The following is a 12500-nucleotide window of genomic DNA, read 5'->3' on the forward strand; positions in this document are numbered from 1 at the left end:
GGAAGCTAAGCAGGGGCGGGCCTGGTTAGTACTTGGATGGGAGACCGCCTGGGAATACCAGGTGCTGTAAGCTTTTTATGGTTTCTGCTCTTGCCTGACAGCAGAGGGCGCTGTTTGACACTTTTTGCTGGAGTCTAGTTTGTCCTGCGTCGCCTTCAAATAGGATCTTTTCAGTTGCCTTGGCAGCTTTTGGCCATACTACCCTGAAAACGCCCGATCTCGGAAGCTAAGCAGGGGCGGGCCTGGTTAGTACTTGGATGGGAGACCGCCTGGGAATACCAGGTGCTGTAAGCTTTTTATGGTTTCTGCTCTTGCCTAACAGCAGAGGGCGCTGTTTGACACTTTTTGCTGGAGTCTAGTTTGGCCTGCGTCGCCTTCAAATAGGATCTTTTCAGTTGCCCTGGCAGCTTACGGCCATACTACCCTGAAAACGCCCGGTCTCGTCCGATTTCGGAAGCTAAGCAGGGGCCGGCCTGGTTAGTACTTGGATGGTAGACCGCCTGGGAATACCAGGTGCTGTAAGCTTTTTATGGTTTCTGCTCTTGCCTGACAGCAGAGGGCGCTGTTTGACACTTTTTGCTGGAGTCTAGTTTGGCCTGCGTCAACTTCAGATAGGATCTTTTCAGTTGCCCTGGCAGCTTACGGCCACACTACCCTGAAAACGCCCGATCTCGGAAGCTAAGCAGGGGCGGGCCTGGTTAGTACTTGGATGGGAGACCGCCTGGGAATACCAGGTGCTGTAAGCTTTTTATGGTTTCTGCTCTTGCCTGACAGCAGAGGGCGCTGTTTGACACTTTTTGCTGGAGTCTAGTTTGGCCTGCGTCTTCTTCAAATAGGATCTTTTCAGTTGCCCTGGCAGCTTACGGCCATACTACCCTGAAAACGCCCAATCTCGTCCGATCTCATCCGATCTCGGAAGCTAAGCAGGGGTGGGCCTGGTTAGTACTTGGATGGGAGACCGCCTGGGAATACCAGGTGCTGTAAGCCTTTTATGGTTTCTGCTCTTGCCTGACAGCAGAGGGCGATGTTTGACACTTTTTACTGGAGTCTAGTTTGGCCTGCGTCAACTTCAAATAGGATCTTTTCAGTTGCCCTGGCAGCTTACGGCCACACTACCCTGAAAATGCCCGATCTCGGAAGCTAAGCAGGGGCGGGCCTGGTTAGTACTTGGATGGGAGACCGCCTGGGAATACCAGGTGCTGTAAGCTTTTTATGGTTTCTGCTCTTGCCTGACAGCAGAGGGCGCTGTTTGACACTTTTTGCTGGAGTCTAGTTTGTCCTGCGTCGCCTTCAAATAGGATCTTTTCAGTTGCCTTGGCAGCTTTTGGCCATACTACCCTGAAAACGCCCGATCTCGGAAGCTAAGCAGGGGCGGGCCTGGTTAGTACTTGGATGGGAGACCGCCTGGGAATACCAGGTGCTGTAAGCTTTTTATGGTTTCTGCTCTTGCCTAACAGCAGAGGGCGCTGTTTGACACTTTTTGCTGGAGTCTAGTTTGGCCTGCGTCGCCTTCAAATAGGATCTTTTCAGTTGCCCTGGCAGCTTACGGCCATACTACCCTGAAAACGCCCGGTCTCGTCCGATCTCGGAAGCTAAGCAGGGGCCGGCCTGGTTAGTACTTGGATGGTAGACCGCCTGGGAATACCAGGTGCTGTAAGCTTTTTATGGTTTCTGCTCTTGCCTGACAGCAGAGGGCGCTGTTTGACACTTTTTGCTGGAGTCTAGTTTGGCCTGCGTCAACTTCAAATAGGATCTTTTCAGTTGCCCTGGCAGCTTACGGCCACACTACCCTGAAAACGCCCGATCTCGGAAGCTAAGCAGGGGCGGGCCTGGTTAGTACTTGGATGGGAGACCGCCTGGGAATACCAGGTGCTGTAAGCCTTTTATGGTTTCTGCTCTTGCCTGACAGCAGAGGGCGATGTTTGACACTTTTTACTGGAGTCTAGTTTGGCCTGCGTCAACTTCAAATAGGATCTTTTCAGTTGCCCTGGCAGCTTACGGCCACACTACCCTGAAAATGCCCGATCTCGGAAGCTAAGCAGGGGCGGGCCTGGTTAGTACTTGGATGGGAGACCGCCTGGGAATACCAGGTGCTGTAAGCTTTTTATGGTTTCTGCTCTTGCCTGACAGCAGAGGGCGCTGTTTGACACTTTTTGCTGGAGTCTAGTTTGTCCTGCGTCGCCTTCAAATAGGATCTTTTCAGTTGCCTTGGCAGCTTTTGGCCATACTACCCTGAAAACGCCCGATCTCGGAAGCTAAGCAGGGGCGGGCCTGGTTAGTACTTGGATGGGAGACCGCCTGGGAATACCAGGTGCTGTAAGCCTTTTATGGTTTCTGCTCTTGCCTGACAGCAGAGGGCGCTGTTTGACACTTTTTGCTGGAGTCTAGTTTGGCCTGCGTGGCCTTCAAATAGGATCTTTACAGTTGCCCTGGCAGCTTACAGCCACACTACCCTGAAAACGCCTGATCTCGGAAGCTAAGCAGGGGTGCGCCTGGTTAGTACTTGGATGGGAGACCGCCAGGGAATACCAGGTGCTGTAAGCTTTTTATGGTTTCTGCTCTTGCCTGACAGCAGAGGGCGCTGTTTGACACTTTTTGCTGGAGTCTAGTTTGGCCTGCGTCACCTTCAAATAGGATCTTTTCAGTTGACCTGGCAGTTTTTGGCCATACTACCCTGAAAACGCCCGATCTCGGAAGCTAAGCAGGGGCGGGCCTGGTTAGTACTTGGATGGGAGACCGCCTGGGAATACCAGGTGCTGTAAGCTTTTCATGGTTTCTGCTCTTGCCTGACAGCAGAGGGCGCTGTTTGACATTATTTGCTGGAGTCTAGTTTGGCCTGCGTCGCCTTCAAATAGGATCTTTTCAGTTGATGTGGCAGCTTACGGCCATACTACCCTGAAAACGCCCGATCTCGTCCGATCTCAGAAGCTAAGCAGGGGCGGGCCTGGTTAGTACTTGGATGGGAGACCGCCTGGGAATACCAGGTGCTGTAAGCTTTTCATGGTTTCTGCTCTTGCCTGACAGCAGAGGGCGCTGTTTGACATGTTTTGCTGGAGTCTAGTTTGGCCTGCGTCACCTTCAAATAGGATCTTTTCAGTTGACCTGGCAGCTTACGGCCATACTACCCTGAAAACGCCCGATCTCGGAAGCTAAGCAGGGGCGGGCCTGGTTAGTACTTGGATGGGAGACCGCCTGGGAATACCAGGTGCTGTAAGCTTTTCATGGTTTCTGCTCTTGCCTGACAGCAGAGGGCGCTGTTTGACACTTTTTGCTGGAGTCTAGTTTGGCCTGCGTCTTCTTCAAATAGGATCTTTTCAGTTGACCTGGCAGCTTACGGCCATACTACCCTGAAAACGCCCGATCTCGTCCGATCTCGGAAGCTAAGCAGGGGTGGGCCTGGTTAGTACTTGGATGGGAGACCGCCTGGGAATACCAGGTGCTGTAAGCCTTTTATGGTTTCTGCTCTTGCCTGACAGCAGAGGGCGCTGTTTGACACTTTTTGCTGGAGTCTAGTTTGGCCTGCGTCGCCTTCAAATAGGATCTTTACAGTTGTCCTGGCAGCTTATGGCCATACTACCCTGAAAACGCCCGATCTCGTCCGATCTCGGAAGCTATGCAGGGGTGGGCCTGGTTAGTACTTGGATGGGAGACCGCCTGGCAATACCAGGTGCTGTAAGCCTTTTATGGTTTCTGCTCTTGCCTGACAGCAGAGGGCGCTGTTTGACACTTTTTGCTGGAGTCTAGTTTGGCCTGCGTCGCCTTCAAATAGGATCATTTCAGTTGCCCTGGCAGCTTACGGCCATACTACCCTGAAAACGCCCGATCTCGTCCGATCTCGGAAGCTAAGCAGGGGCGGGCCTGGTTAGTACTTGGATGGGAGACCGCCTGGGAATACCAGGTGCTGTAAGCTTTTTATGGTTTCTGCTCTTGCCTGACAGCAGAGGGCGCTGTTTGACACTTTTTGCTGTAGTCTAGTTTGGCCTGCGTCACCTTCAAATAGGATCTTTTCAGTTGACCTGGCAGCTTAGGCCATACTACCCTGAAAACGCCCGATCTCGTACGATCTCGGAAGCTAAGCAGGGCCGGGCCTGCTTAGTACTTGGATGGGAGACCGCCTGTGAATACCAGGTGCTGTAAGCCTTTTATGGTTTCTGCTCTTGCCTGACAGCAGAGGGCGCTGTTTGACACTTTTTGCTGGAGTCTAGTTTGGCCTGCGTCGCCTTCAAATAGGATCTTTTCAGTTGCCCTGGCAGCTTACGGCCATACTACCCTGAAAACGCCCGATCTCGTCCGATCTCGGAAGCTAAGCAGGGGCGTGCCTGGTTAGTACTTGGATGGGAGACCGCCTGGGAATACCAGGTGCTGTAAGCTTTTTATGGTTTCTGCTCTTGCCTGACAGCAGAGGGCGCTGTTTGACACTTTTTGCTGGAGTCTAGTTTGGCCTAAGTCGCTTTCAAATAGGATCTTTTCAGTTGATGTGGCAGCTTACGGCCATACTACCCTGAAAACGCCCGATCTCGTCCGATCTCGGAAGCTAAGCAGGGGTGGGCCTGGTTAGTACTTGGATGGGAGACCACCTGGCAGTACCAGGTGCTGTAAGCCTTTTATGGTTTCTGCTCTTGCCTGACAGCAGAGGGCGCTGTTTGACACTTTTTGCTGGAGTCTAGTTTGGCCTGCGTCACCTTCAAATAGGATCTTTTCAGTTGACCTGGCAGCTTACGGCCATACTACCCTGAAAACGCCCGATCTCGTCCGATCTCATCCGATCTCGGAAGCTAAGCAGGGGTGGGCCTGGTTAGTACTTGGGTGGGAGACCGCCTGGGAATACCAGGTGCTGTAAGCTTTTTATGGTTTCTGCTCTTGCCTGACAGCAGAGGGCGATGTTTGACACTTTTTACTGCAGTCTAGTTTGGCCTGCGTCAACTTCAAATAGGATCTTTTCAGTTGCCCTGGCAGCTTACGGCCACACTACCCTGAAAATGCCCGATCTCGGAAGCTAAGCAGGGGCGGGCCTGGTTAGTACTTGGATGGGAGACCGCCTGGGAATACCAGGTGCTGTAAGCTTTTTATGGTTTCTGCTCTTGCCTAACAGCAGAGGGCGCTGTTTGACACTTTTTGCTGGAGTCTAGTTTGGCCTGCGTCGCCTTCAAATAGGATCTTTTCAGTTGCCCTGGCAGCTTACGGCCATACTACCCTGAAAACGCCCGGTCTCGTCCGATCTCGGAAGCTAAGCAGGGGCCGGCCTGGTTAGTACTTGGATGGTAGACCGCCTGGGAATACCAGGTGCTGTAAGCTTTTTATGGTTTCTGCTCTTGCCTGACAGCAGAGGGCGCTGTTTGACACTTTTTGCTGGAGTCTAGTTTGGCCTGCGTCAACTTCAAATAGGATCTTTTCAGTTGCCCTGGCAGCTTACGGCCACACTACCCTGAAAACGCCCGATCTCGGAAGCTAAGCAGGGGCGGGCCTGGTTAGTACTTGGATGGGAGACCGCCTGGGAATACCAGGTGCTGTAAGCTTTTTATGGTTTCTGCTCTTGCCTGACAGCAGAGGGCGCTGTTTGACACTTTTTGCTGGAGTCTAGTTTGGCCTGCGTCTTCTTCAAATAGGATCTTTTCAGTTGCCCTGGCAGCTTACGGCCATACTACCCTGAAAACGCCCAGTCTCGTCCGATCTCATCCGATCTCGGAAGCTAAGCAGGGGTGGGCCTGGTTAGTACTTGGATGGGAGACCGCCTGGGAATACCAGGTGCTGTAAGCTTTTTATGGTTTCTGCTCTTGCCTGACAGCAGAGGGCGATGTTTGACACTTTTTACTGGAGTCTAGTTTGGCCTGCGTCAACTTCAAATAGGATCTTTTCAGTTGCCCTGGCAGCTTACGGCCACACTACCCTGAAAACGCCCGATCTCGGAAGCTAAGCAGGGGCGGGCCTGGTTAGTACTTGGATGGGAGACCGCCTGGGAATACCAGGTGCTGTAAGCTTTTTATGGTTTCTGCTCTTGCCTGACAGCAGAGGGCGCTGTTTGACATGTTTTGCTGGAGTCTAGTTTGGCCTGCGTCACCTTCAAATAGGATCTTTTCAGTTGACCTGGCAGCTTACGGCCATACTACCCTGAAAACGCCCGATCTCGTCCGATCTCGGAAGCTAAGCAGGGGTGGGCCTGGTTAGTACTTGGATGGGAGACCACCTGGCAATACCAGGTGCTGTAAGCCTTTTATGGTTTCTGCTCTTGCCTGACAGCAGAGGGCGCTGTTTGACACTTTTTGCTGGAGTCTAGTTTGGCCTGCGTCACCTTCAAATAGGATCTTTTCAGTTGACCTGGCAGCTTACGGCCATACTACCCTGAAAACGCCCGATCTCGTCCGATCTCATCCGATCTCGGAAGCTAAGCAGGGGTGGGCCTGGTTAGTACTTGGGTGGGAGACCGCCTGGGAATACCAGGTGCTGTAAGCTTTTTATGGTTTCTGCTCTTGCCTGACAGCAGAGGGCGATGTTTGACACTTTTTACTGGAGTCTAGTTTGGCCTGCGTCAACTTCAAATAGGATCTTTTCAGTTGCCCTGTTAGCTTACGGCCACACTACCCTGAAAATGCCCGATCTCGGAAGCTAAGCAGGGGCGGGCCTGGTTAGTACTTGGATGGGAGACCGCCTGGGAATACCAGGTGCTGTAAGCTTTTTATGGTTTCTGCTCTTGCCTGACAGCAGAGGGCGCTGTTTGACACTTTTTGCTGGAGTCTAGTTTGTCCTGCGTCGCCTTCAAATAGGATCTTTTCAGTTGCCTTGGCAGCTTTTGGCCATACTACCCTGAAAACGCCCGATCTCGGAAGCTAAGCAGGGGCGGGCCTGGTTAGTACTTGGATGGGAGACCGCCTGGGAATACCAGGTGCTGTAAGCTTTTTATGGTTTCTGCTCTTGCCTAACAGCAGAGGGCGCTGTTTGACACTTTTTGCTGGAGTCTAGTTTGGCCTGCGTCGCCTTCAAATAGGATCTTTTCAGTTGCCCTGGCAGCTTACGGCCATACTACCCTGAAAACGCCCGGTCTCGTCCGATCTCGGAAGCTAAGCAGGGGCCGGCCTGGTTAGTACTTGGATGGTAGACCGCCTGGGAATACCAGGTGCTGTAAGCTTTTTATGGTTTCTGCTCTTGCCTGACAGCAGAGGGCGCTGTTTGACACTTTTTGCTGGAGTCTAGTTTGGCCTGCGTCAACTTCAAATAGGATCTTTTCAGTTGCCCTGGCAGCTTACGGCCACACTACCCTGAAAACGCCCGATCTCGGAAGCTAAGCAGGGGAGGGCCTGGTTAGTACTTGGATGGGAGACCGCCTGGGAATACCAGGTGCTGTAAGCTTTTTATGGTTTCTGCTCTTGCCTGACAGCAGAGGGCGATGTTTGACACTTTTTGCTGGAGTCTAGTTTGGCCTGCGTCTTCTTCAAATAGGATCTTTTCAGTTGCCCTGGCAGCTTACGGCCATACTACCCTGAAAACGCCCAATCTCGTCCGATCTCATCCGATCTCGGAAGCTAAGCAGGGGTGGGCCTGGTTAGTACTTGGATGGGAGACCGCCTGGGAATACCAGGTGCTGTAAGCTTTTTATGGTTTCTGCTCTTGCCTGACAGCAGAGGGCGATGTTTGACACTTTTTACTGGAGTCTAGTTTGGCCTGCGTCAACTTCAAATAGGATCTTTTTAGTTGCCCTGGCAGCTTACGGCCACACTACCCTGAAAACGCCCGATCTCGGAAGCTAAGCAGGGGCGGGTCTGGTTAGTACTTGGATGGGAGACCGCCTGGGAATACCAGGTGCTGTAAGCTTTTTATGGTTTCTGCTCTTGCCTGACAGCAGAGGGCGCTGTTTGACATGTTTTGCTGGAGTCTAGTTTGGCCTGCGTCACCTTCAAATAGGATCTTTTCAGTTGACCTGGCAGCTTACGGCCATACTACCCTGAAAACGCCCGATCTCGTCCGATCTCGGAAGCTAAGCAGGGGCGGGCCTGGTTAGTACTTGGATGGGAGACCGCCTGGGAATACCAGGTGCTGTAAGCCTTTTATGGTTTCTGCTCTTGCCTGACAGCAGAGGGCGCTGTTTGACACTTTTTGCTGGAGTCTAGTTTGGCCTGCGTGGCCTTCAAATAGGATCTTTACAGTTGCCCTGGCAGCTTACAGCCACACTACCCTGAAAACGCCTGATCTCGGAAGCTAAGCAGGGGTGCGCCTGGTTAGTACTTGGATGGGAGACCGCCAGGGAATACCAGGTGCTGTAAGCTTTTTATGGTTTCTGCTCTTGCCTGACAGCAGAGGGCGCTGTTTGACACTTTTTGCTGGAGTCTAGTTTGGCCTGCGTCACCTTCAAATAGGATCTTTTCAGTTGACCTGGCAGTTTTTGGCCATACTACCCTGAAAACGCCCGATCTCGGAAGCTAAGCAGGGGCGGGCCTGGTTAGTACTTGGATGGGAGACCGCCTGGGAATACCAGGTGCTGTAAGCTTTTCATGGTTTCTGCTCTTGCCTGACAGCAGAGGGCGCTGTTTGACATTATTTGCTGGAGTCTAGTTTGGCCTGCGTCGCCTTCAAATAGGATCTTTTCAGTTGATGTGGCAGCTTACGGCCATACTACCCTGAAAACGCCCGATCTCGTCCGATCTCAGAAGCTAAGCAGGGGCGGGCCTGGTTAGTACTTGGATGGGAGACCGCCTGGGAATACCAGGTGCTGTAAGCTTTTTATGGTTTCTGCTCTTGCCTAACAGCAGAGGGCGCTGTTTGACACTTTTTGCTGGAGTCTAGTTTGGCCTGCGTCGCCTTCAAATAGGATCTTTTCAGTTGCCCTGGCAGCTTACGGCCATACTACCCTGAAAACGCCCGATCTCGTCCGATCTCGGAAGCTAAGCAGGGGTGGGCCTGGTTAGTACTTGGATGGGAGACCGCCTGGGAATACCAGGTGCTGTAAGCCTTTTAAAGTTTCTGCTCTTGCCTGACAGCAGAGGGCGCTGTTTGACACTTTTTGCTGGAGTCTAGTTTGGCCTGCGTCGCCTTCAAATAGGATCTTTACAGTTGTCCTGGCAGCTTACGGCCATACTACCCTGAAAACGCCCGATCTCGTCCGATCTCGGAAGCTAAGCAGGGGCGGGCCTGGTTAGTACTTGGATGGGAGACCGCCTGGGAATACCAGGTGCTGTAAGCTTTTTATGGTTTCTGCTCTTGCCTGACAGCAGAGGGCGCTGTTTGACATGTTTTGCTGGAGTCTAGTTTGGCCTGCGTCACCTTCAAATAGGATCTTTTCAGTTGACCTGGCAGCTTACGGCCATACTACCCTGAAAACGCCCGATCTCGTCCGATCTCGGAAGCTAAGCAGGGGCGGGCCTGGTTAGTACTTGGATGGGAGACCGCCTGGGAATACCAGGTGCTGTAAGCTTTTTATGGTTTCTGCTCTAGCCTTACAGCAGAGGGCGCTGTTTGACACTTTTTGCTGGATCTAGTTTGGCCTGCGTCGCCTTCAAATAAGATCTTTTCAGTTGTCCTGGCAGCTTACGGCCATACTACCCTGAAAACGCCCGATCTCGGAAGCTAAGCAGGGGCGGGCCTGGTTAGTACTTGGATGGGAGACCGCCTGGGAATACCAGGTGCTGTAAGCCTTTTATGGTTTCTGCTCTTGCCTGACAGCAGAGGGCGCTGTTTGACACTTTTTGCTGGAGTCTAGTTTGGCCTGCGTGGCCTTCAAATAGAATCTTTACAGTTGCCCTGGCAGCTTACGGCCACACTACCCTGAAAACGCCTGATCTCGGAAGCTAAGCAGGGGTGGGCCTGGTTAGTACTTGGATGGGAGACCGCCAGGGAATACCAGGTGCTGTAAGCTTTTTATGGTTTCTGCTCTTGCCTGACAGCAGAGGGCGCTGTTTGACACTTTTTGCTGGAGTCTAGTTTGGCCTGCGTCACCTTCAAATAGGATCTTTTCAGTTGACCTGGCAGCTTTTGGCCATACTACCCTGAAAACGCCCGATCTCGGAAGCTAAGCAGGGGCGGGCCTGGTTAGTACTTGGATGGGAGACCGCCTGGGAATACCAGGTGCTGTAAGCTTTTTATGGTTTCTGCTCTTGCCTGACAGCAGAGGGCGCTGTTTGACACTTTTTGCTGGAGTCTAGTTTGGCCTGCGTCACCTTCAAATAGGATCTTTTCAGTTGATGTGGCAGCTTACGGCCATACTAGCCTGAAAACGCCCGATCTCGTCCGATCTCGGAAGCTAAGCAGGGGCGGGCCTGGTTAGTACTTGGATGGGAGACCGCCTGGGAATACCAGGTGCTGTAAGCTTTTTATGGTTTCTGCTCTAGCCTGACAGCAGAGGGCGCTGTTTGACACTTTTTGCTGGAGTCTAGTTTGTCCTGCGTCGCCTTCAAATAGGATCTTTTCAGTTGCCTTGGCAGCTTTTGGCCATACTACCCTGAAATCGCCCGATCTCGGAAGCTAAGCAGGGGCGGGCCTGGTTAGTACTTGGATGGGAGACCGCCTGGGAATACCAGGTGCTGTAAGCTTTTTATGGTTTCTGCTCTTGCCTGACAGCAGAGGGCGCTGTTTGACATGTTTTGCTGGAGTCTAGTTTGGCCTGCGTCACCTTCAAATAGGATCTTTTCAGTTGACCTGGCAGCTTACGGCCATACTACCTTGAAAACGCCCGATCTCGTCCGATCTCGGAGGCTAAGCAGGGGCGGGCCTGGTTAGTACTTGAATGGGAGACCGCCTGGGAATACCAGGTGCTGTAAGCTTTTTATGGTTTCTGCTCTTGCCTAACAGCAGAGGGCGCTGTTTGACACTTTTTGCTGGAGTCTAGTTTGGCCTGCGTCGCCTTCAAATAGGATCTTTTCAGTTGCCCTGACAGCTTACGGCCATACTACCCTGAAAACGCCCGATCTCGTCCGATCTCATCCGATCTCGGAAGCTAAGCAGGGGTGGGCCTGGTTAGTACTTGGATGGGAGACCGCCTGGGAATACCAGGTGCTGTAAGCTTTTTATGGTTTCTGCTCTTGCCTGACAGCAGAGGGCGATGTTTGACACTTTTTACTGGAGTCTAGTTTGGCCTGCGTCTTCTTCAAATAGGATCTTTTCAGTTGACCTGGCAGCTTACGGCCATACTACCCTGAAAACGCCCGATCTCGTCCGATCTCGGAAGCTAAGCAGGGGTGGGCCTGGTTAGTACTTGGATGGGAGACCGCCTGGGAATACCAGGTGCTGTAAGCCTTTTATGGTTTCTGCTCTTGCCTGACAGCAGAGGGCGCTGTTTGACACTTTTTGCTGGAGTCTAGTTTGGCCTGCGTCGCCTTCAAATAGGATCTTTACAGTTGTCCTGGCAGCTTATGGCCATACTACCCTGAAAACGCCCGATCTCGTCCGATCTCGGAAGCTATGCAGGGGTGGGCCTGGTTAGTACTTGGATGGGAGACCGCCTGGCAATACCAGGTGCTGTAAGCCTTTTATGGTTTCTGCTCTTGCCTGACAGCAGAGGGCGCTGTTTGACACTTTTTGCTGGAGTCTAGTTTGGCCTGCGTCGCCTTCAAATAGGATCATTTCAGTTGCCCTGGCAGCTTACGGCCATACTACCCTGAAAACGCCCGATCTCGTCCGATCTCGGAAGCTAAGCAGGGGCGGGCCTGGTTAGTACTTGGATGGGAGACCGCCTGGGAATACCAGGTGCTGTAAGCTTTTTATGGTTTCTGCTCTTGCCTGACAGCAGAGGGCGCTGTTTGACACTTTTTGCTGTAGTCTAGTTTGGCCTGCGTCACCTTCAAATAGGATCTTTTCAGTTGACCTGGCAGCTTAGGCCATACTACCCTGAAAACGCCCGATCTCGTACGATCTCGGAAGCTAAGCAGGGCCGGGCCTGCTTAGTACTTGGATGGGAGACCGCCTGTGAATACCAGGTGCTGTAAGCCTTTTATGGTTTCTGCTCTTGCCTGACAGCAGAGGGCGCTGTTTGACACTTTTTGCTGGAGTCTAGTTTGGCCTGCGTCGCCTTCAAATAGGATCTTTTCAGTTGCCCTGGCAGCTTACGGCCATACTACCCTGAAAACGCCCGATCTCGTCCGATCTCGGAAGCTAAGCAGGGGCGTGCCTGGTTAGTACTTGGATGGGAGACCGCCTGGGAATACCAGGTGCTGTAAGCTTTTTATGGTTTCTGCTCTTGCCTGACAGCAGAGGGCGCTGTTTGACACTTTTTGCTGGAGTCTAGTTTGGCCTAAGTCGCTTTCAAATAGGATCTTTTCAGTTGATGTGGCAGCTTACGGCCATACTACCCTGAAAACGCCCGATCTCGTCCGATCTCGGAAGCTAAGCAGGGGTGGGCCTGGTTAGTACTTGGATGGGAGACCACCTGGCAGTACCAGGTGCTGTAAGCCTTTTATGGTTTCTGCTCTTGCCTGACAGCAGAGGGCGCTGTTTGACACTTTTTGCTGGAGTCTAGTTTGGCCTGCGTCACCTTCAAATAGGATCTTTTCAGTTGACCTGGCAGCTTACGGCCATAC

At 52.4% G+C, this 12500-nt stretch overlaps 23 non-coding genes and 33 pseudogenes across 23 annotated transcripts; all 56 read left to right on the top strand.

The window, feature by feature from the left end:
- Window positions 1-73, top strand: part of LOC131113018 (5S ribosomal RNA) — a 109-nt pseudogene extending 36 nt beyond the window's left edge.
- A 112-nt stretch (window positions 74-185) lies between these two features.
- Window positions 186-294, top strand: LOC131112927 (5S ribosomal RNA; annotated as a pseudogene).
- Window positions 295-406: 112 nt separating this feature from the next.
- On the top strand, window positions 407-525 carry LOC131118799 (5S ribosomal RNA). The gene has a single exon (XR_009125950.1). It is a non-coding gene; the product is annotated as a 5S ribosomal RNA (ribosomal RNA).
- A 112-nt stretch (window positions 526-637) lies between these two features.
- Window positions 638-746, top strand: LOC131112366 (5S ribosomal RNA; annotated as a pseudogene).
- A 112-nt stretch (window positions 747-858) lies between these two features.
- LOC131118430 (5S ribosomal RNA) lies at window positions 859-987 on the top strand (annotated as a pseudogene).
- Window positions 988-1099: 112 nt separating this feature from the next.
- Window positions 1100-1208, top strand: LOC131113019 (5S ribosomal RNA; annotated as a pseudogene).
- Window positions 1209-1320: 112 nt separating this feature from the next.
- On the top strand, window positions 1321-1429 carry LOC131112928 (5S ribosomal RNA; annotated as a pseudogene).
- Window positions 1430-1541: 112 nt separating this feature from the next.
- Window positions 1542-1660, top strand: LOC131117969 (5S ribosomal RNA). The gene has a single exon (XR_009125166.1). It is a non-coding gene; the product is annotated as a 5S ribosomal RNA (ribosomal RNA).
- Window positions 1661-1772: 112 nt separating this feature from the next.
- On the top strand, window positions 1773-1881 carry LOC131112126 (5S ribosomal RNA; annotated as a pseudogene).
- Window positions 1882-1993: 112 nt separating this feature from the next.
- LOC131113020 (5S ribosomal RNA) lies at window positions 1994-2102 on the top strand (annotated as a pseudogene).
- Window positions 2103-2214: 112 nt separating this feature from the next.
- Window positions 2215-2323, top strand: LOC131112716 (5S ribosomal RNA; annotated as a pseudogene).
- Window positions 2324-2435: 112 nt separating this feature from the next.
- Window positions 2436-2544, top strand: LOC131114148 (5S ribosomal RNA; annotated as a pseudogene).
- Window positions 2545-2656: 112 nt separating this feature from the next.
- On the top strand, window positions 2657-2765 carry LOC131113489 (5S ribosomal RNA; annotated as a pseudogene).
- Window positions 2766-2877: 112 nt separating this feature from the next.
- LOC131116371 (5S ribosomal RNA) lies at window positions 2878-2996 on the top strand. Its single transcript, XR_009123621.1, has one exon. It is a non-coding gene; the product is annotated as a 5S ribosomal RNA (ribosomal RNA).
- Window positions 2997-3108: 112 nt separating this feature from the next.
- Window positions 3109-3217, top strand: LOC131111732 (5S ribosomal RNA; annotated as a pseudogene).
- Window positions 3218-3329: 112 nt separating this feature from the next.
- LOC131118220 (5S ribosomal RNA) lies at window positions 3330-3448 on the top strand. Its single transcript, XR_009125386.1, has one exon. It is a non-coding gene; the product is annotated as a 5S ribosomal RNA (ribosomal RNA).
- Window positions 3449-3560: 112 nt separating this feature from the next.
- LOC131118726 (5S ribosomal RNA) lies at window positions 3561-3679 on the top strand. Its single transcript, XR_009125882.1, has one exon. It is a non-coding gene; the product is annotated as a 5S ribosomal RNA (ribosomal RNA).
- Window positions 3680-3791: 112 nt separating this feature from the next.
- Window positions 3792-3910, top strand: LOC131114405 (5S ribosomal RNA). The gene has a single exon (XR_009121716.1). It is a non-coding gene; the product is annotated as a 5S ribosomal RNA (ribosomal RNA).
- A 112-nt stretch (window positions 3911-4022) lies between these two features.
- On the top strand, window positions 4023-4140 carry LOC131112013 (5S ribosomal RNA; annotated as a pseudogene).
- A 112-nt stretch (window positions 4141-4252) lies between these two features.
- On the top strand, window positions 4253-4371 carry LOC131117099 (5S ribosomal RNA). Its single transcript, XR_009124327.1, has one exon. It is a non-coding gene; the product is annotated as a 5S ribosomal RNA (ribosomal RNA).
- A 112-nt stretch (window positions 4372-4483) lies between these two features.
- LOC131117133 (5S ribosomal RNA) lies at window positions 4484-4602 on the top strand. Its single transcript, XR_009124359.1, has one exon. It is a non-coding gene; the product is annotated as a 5S ribosomal RNA (ribosomal RNA).
- Window positions 4603-4714: 112 nt separating this feature from the next.
- Window positions 4715-4843, top strand: LOC131118010 (5S ribosomal RNA; annotated as a pseudogene).
- A 112-nt stretch (window positions 4844-4955) lies between these two features.
- On the top strand, window positions 4956-5064 carry LOC131113022 (5S ribosomal RNA; annotated as a pseudogene).
- A 112-nt stretch (window positions 5065-5176) lies between these two features.
- Window positions 5177-5295, top strand: LOC131117971 (5S ribosomal RNA). The gene has a single exon (XR_009125168.1). It is a non-coding gene; the product is annotated as a 5S ribosomal RNA (ribosomal RNA).
- Window positions 5296-5407: 112 nt separating this feature from the next.
- On the top strand, window positions 5408-5516 carry LOC131112367 (5S ribosomal RNA; annotated as a pseudogene).
- A 112-nt stretch (window positions 5517-5628) lies between these two features.
- Window positions 5629-5757, top strand: LOC131118546 (5S ribosomal RNA; annotated as a pseudogene).
- Window positions 5758-5869: 112 nt separating this feature from the next.
- LOC131112369 (5S ribosomal RNA) lies at window positions 5870-5978 on the top strand (annotated as a pseudogene).
- Window positions 5979-6090: 112 nt separating this feature from the next.
- Window positions 6091-6209, top strand: LOC131116355 (5S ribosomal RNA). Its single transcript, XR_009123606.1, has one exon. It is a non-coding gene; the product is annotated as a 5S ribosomal RNA (ribosomal RNA).
- Window positions 6210-6321: 112 nt separating this feature from the next.
- On the top strand, window positions 6322-6450 carry LOC131118011 (5S ribosomal RNA; annotated as a pseudogene).
- A 112-nt stretch (window positions 6451-6562) lies between these two features.
- Window positions 6563-6671, top strand: LOC131113023 (5S ribosomal RNA; annotated as a pseudogene).
- A 112-nt stretch (window positions 6672-6783) lies between these two features.
- On the top strand, window positions 6784-6892 carry LOC131112931 (5S ribosomal RNA; annotated as a pseudogene).
- A 112-nt stretch (window positions 6893-7004) lies between these two features.
- LOC131117972 (5S ribosomal RNA) lies at window positions 7005-7123 on the top strand. The gene has a single exon (XR_009125169.1). It is a non-coding gene; the product is annotated as a 5S ribosomal RNA (ribosomal RNA).
- A 112-nt stretch (window positions 7124-7235) lies between these two features.
- Window positions 7236-7344, top strand: LOC131112112 (5S ribosomal RNA; annotated as a pseudogene).
- A 112-nt stretch (window positions 7345-7456) lies between these two features.
- Window positions 7457-7585, top strand: LOC131118522 (5S ribosomal RNA; annotated as a pseudogene).
- A 112-nt stretch (window positions 7586-7697) lies between these two features.
- LOC131113438 (5S ribosomal RNA) lies at window positions 7698-7806 on the top strand (annotated as a pseudogene).
- Window positions 7807-7918: 112 nt separating this feature from the next.
- LOC131118169 (5S ribosomal RNA) lies at window positions 7919-8037 on the top strand. Its single transcript, XR_009125336.1, has one exon. It is a non-coding gene; the product is annotated as a 5S ribosomal RNA (ribosomal RNA).
- A 112-nt stretch (window positions 8038-8149) lies between these two features.
- Window positions 8150-8258, top strand: LOC131114149 (5S ribosomal RNA; annotated as a pseudogene).
- Window positions 8259-8370: 112 nt separating this feature from the next.
- LOC131113490 (5S ribosomal RNA) lies at window positions 8371-8479 on the top strand (annotated as a pseudogene).
- Window positions 8480-8591: 112 nt separating this feature from the next.
- LOC131116372 (5S ribosomal RNA) lies at window positions 8592-8710 on the top strand. Its single transcript, XR_009123622.1, has one exon. It is a non-coding gene; the product is annotated as a 5S ribosomal RNA (ribosomal RNA).
- A 112-nt stretch (window positions 8711-8822) lies between these two features.
- LOC131118332 (5S ribosomal RNA) lies at window positions 8823-8941 on the top strand. The gene has a single exon (XR_009125497.1). It is a non-coding gene; the product is annotated as a 5S ribosomal RNA (ribosomal RNA).
- Window positions 8942-9053: 112 nt separating this feature from the next.
- Window positions 9054-9172, top strand: LOC131114407 (5S ribosomal RNA). Its single transcript, XR_009121717.1, has one exon. It is a non-coding gene; the product is annotated as a 5S ribosomal RNA (ribosomal RNA).
- A 112-nt stretch (window positions 9173-9284) lies between these two features.
- LOC131114408 (5S ribosomal RNA) lies at window positions 9285-9403 on the top strand. The gene has a single exon (XR_009121718.1). It is a non-coding gene; the product is annotated as a 5S ribosomal RNA (ribosomal RNA).
- A 111-nt stretch (window positions 9404-9514) lies between these two features.
- LOC131111624 (5S ribosomal RNA) lies at window positions 9515-9623 on the top strand (annotated as a pseudogene).
- A 112-nt stretch (window positions 9624-9735) lies between these two features.
- LOC131113518 (5S ribosomal RNA) lies at window positions 9736-9844 on the top strand (annotated as a pseudogene).
- Window positions 9845-9956: 112 nt separating this feature from the next.
- LOC131112932 (5S ribosomal RNA) lies at window positions 9957-10065 on the top strand (annotated as a pseudogene).
- A 112-nt stretch (window positions 10066-10177) lies between these two features.
- On the top strand, window positions 10178-10296 carry LOC131116771 (5S ribosomal RNA). The gene has a single exon (XR_009124009.1). It is a non-coding gene; the product is annotated as a 5S ribosomal RNA (ribosomal RNA).
- Window positions 10297-10408: 112 nt separating this feature from the next.
- On the top strand, window positions 10409-10517 carry LOC131113694 (5S ribosomal RNA; annotated as a pseudogene).
- Window positions 10518-10629: 112 nt separating this feature from the next.
- On the top strand, window positions 10630-10748 carry LOC131117565 (5S ribosomal RNA). Its single transcript, XR_009124779.1, has one exon. It is a non-coding gene; the product is annotated as a 5S ribosomal RNA (ribosomal RNA).
- Window positions 10749-10860: 112 nt separating this feature from the next.
- Window positions 10861-10989, top strand: LOC131117934 (5S ribosomal RNA; annotated as a pseudogene).
- A 112-nt stretch (window positions 10990-11101) lies between these two features.
- On the top strand, window positions 11102-11220 carry LOC131118446 (5S ribosomal RNA). The gene has a single exon (XR_009125618.1). It is a non-coding gene; the product is annotated as a 5S ribosomal RNA (ribosomal RNA).
- A 112-nt stretch (window positions 11221-11332) lies between these two features.
- Window positions 11333-11451, top strand: LOC131118727 (5S ribosomal RNA). Its single transcript, XR_009125883.1, has one exon. It is a non-coding gene; the product is annotated as a 5S ribosomal RNA (ribosomal RNA).
- A 112-nt stretch (window positions 11452-11563) lies between these two features.
- On the top strand, window positions 11564-11682 carry LOC131114409 (5S ribosomal RNA). Its single transcript, XR_009121719.1, has one exon. It is a non-coding gene; the product is annotated as a 5S ribosomal RNA (ribosomal RNA).
- Window positions 11683-11794: 112 nt separating this feature from the next.
- On the top strand, window positions 11795-11912 carry LOC131112015 (5S ribosomal RNA; annotated as a pseudogene).
- Window positions 11913-12024: 112 nt separating this feature from the next.
- Window positions 12025-12143, top strand: LOC131117100 (5S ribosomal RNA). Its single transcript, XR_009124328.1, has one exon. It is a non-coding gene; the product is annotated as a 5S ribosomal RNA (ribosomal RNA).
- Window positions 12144-12255: 112 nt separating this feature from the next.
- On the top strand, window positions 12256-12374 carry LOC131117134 (5S ribosomal RNA). Its single transcript, XR_009124360.1, has one exon. It is a non-coding gene; the product is annotated as a 5S ribosomal RNA (ribosomal RNA).
- Window positions 12375-12486: 112 nt separating this feature from the next.
- The window catches only part of LOC131118012 (5S ribosomal RNA), a 129-nt pseudogene continuing 115 nt past the window's right edge, over window positions 12487-12500 (top strand).

Source organism: Doryrhamphus excisus, unplaced genomic scaffold (assembly GCF_030265055.1).
Source record: "Doryrhamphus excisus isolate RoL2022-K1 unplaced genomic scaffold, RoL_Dexc_1.0 HiC_scaffold_25, whole genome shotgun sequence".
Classification (NCBI taxonomy): Eukaryota; Metazoa; Chordata; class Actinopteri; order Syngnathiformes; family Syngnathidae; genus Doryrhamphus; species Doryrhamphus excisus.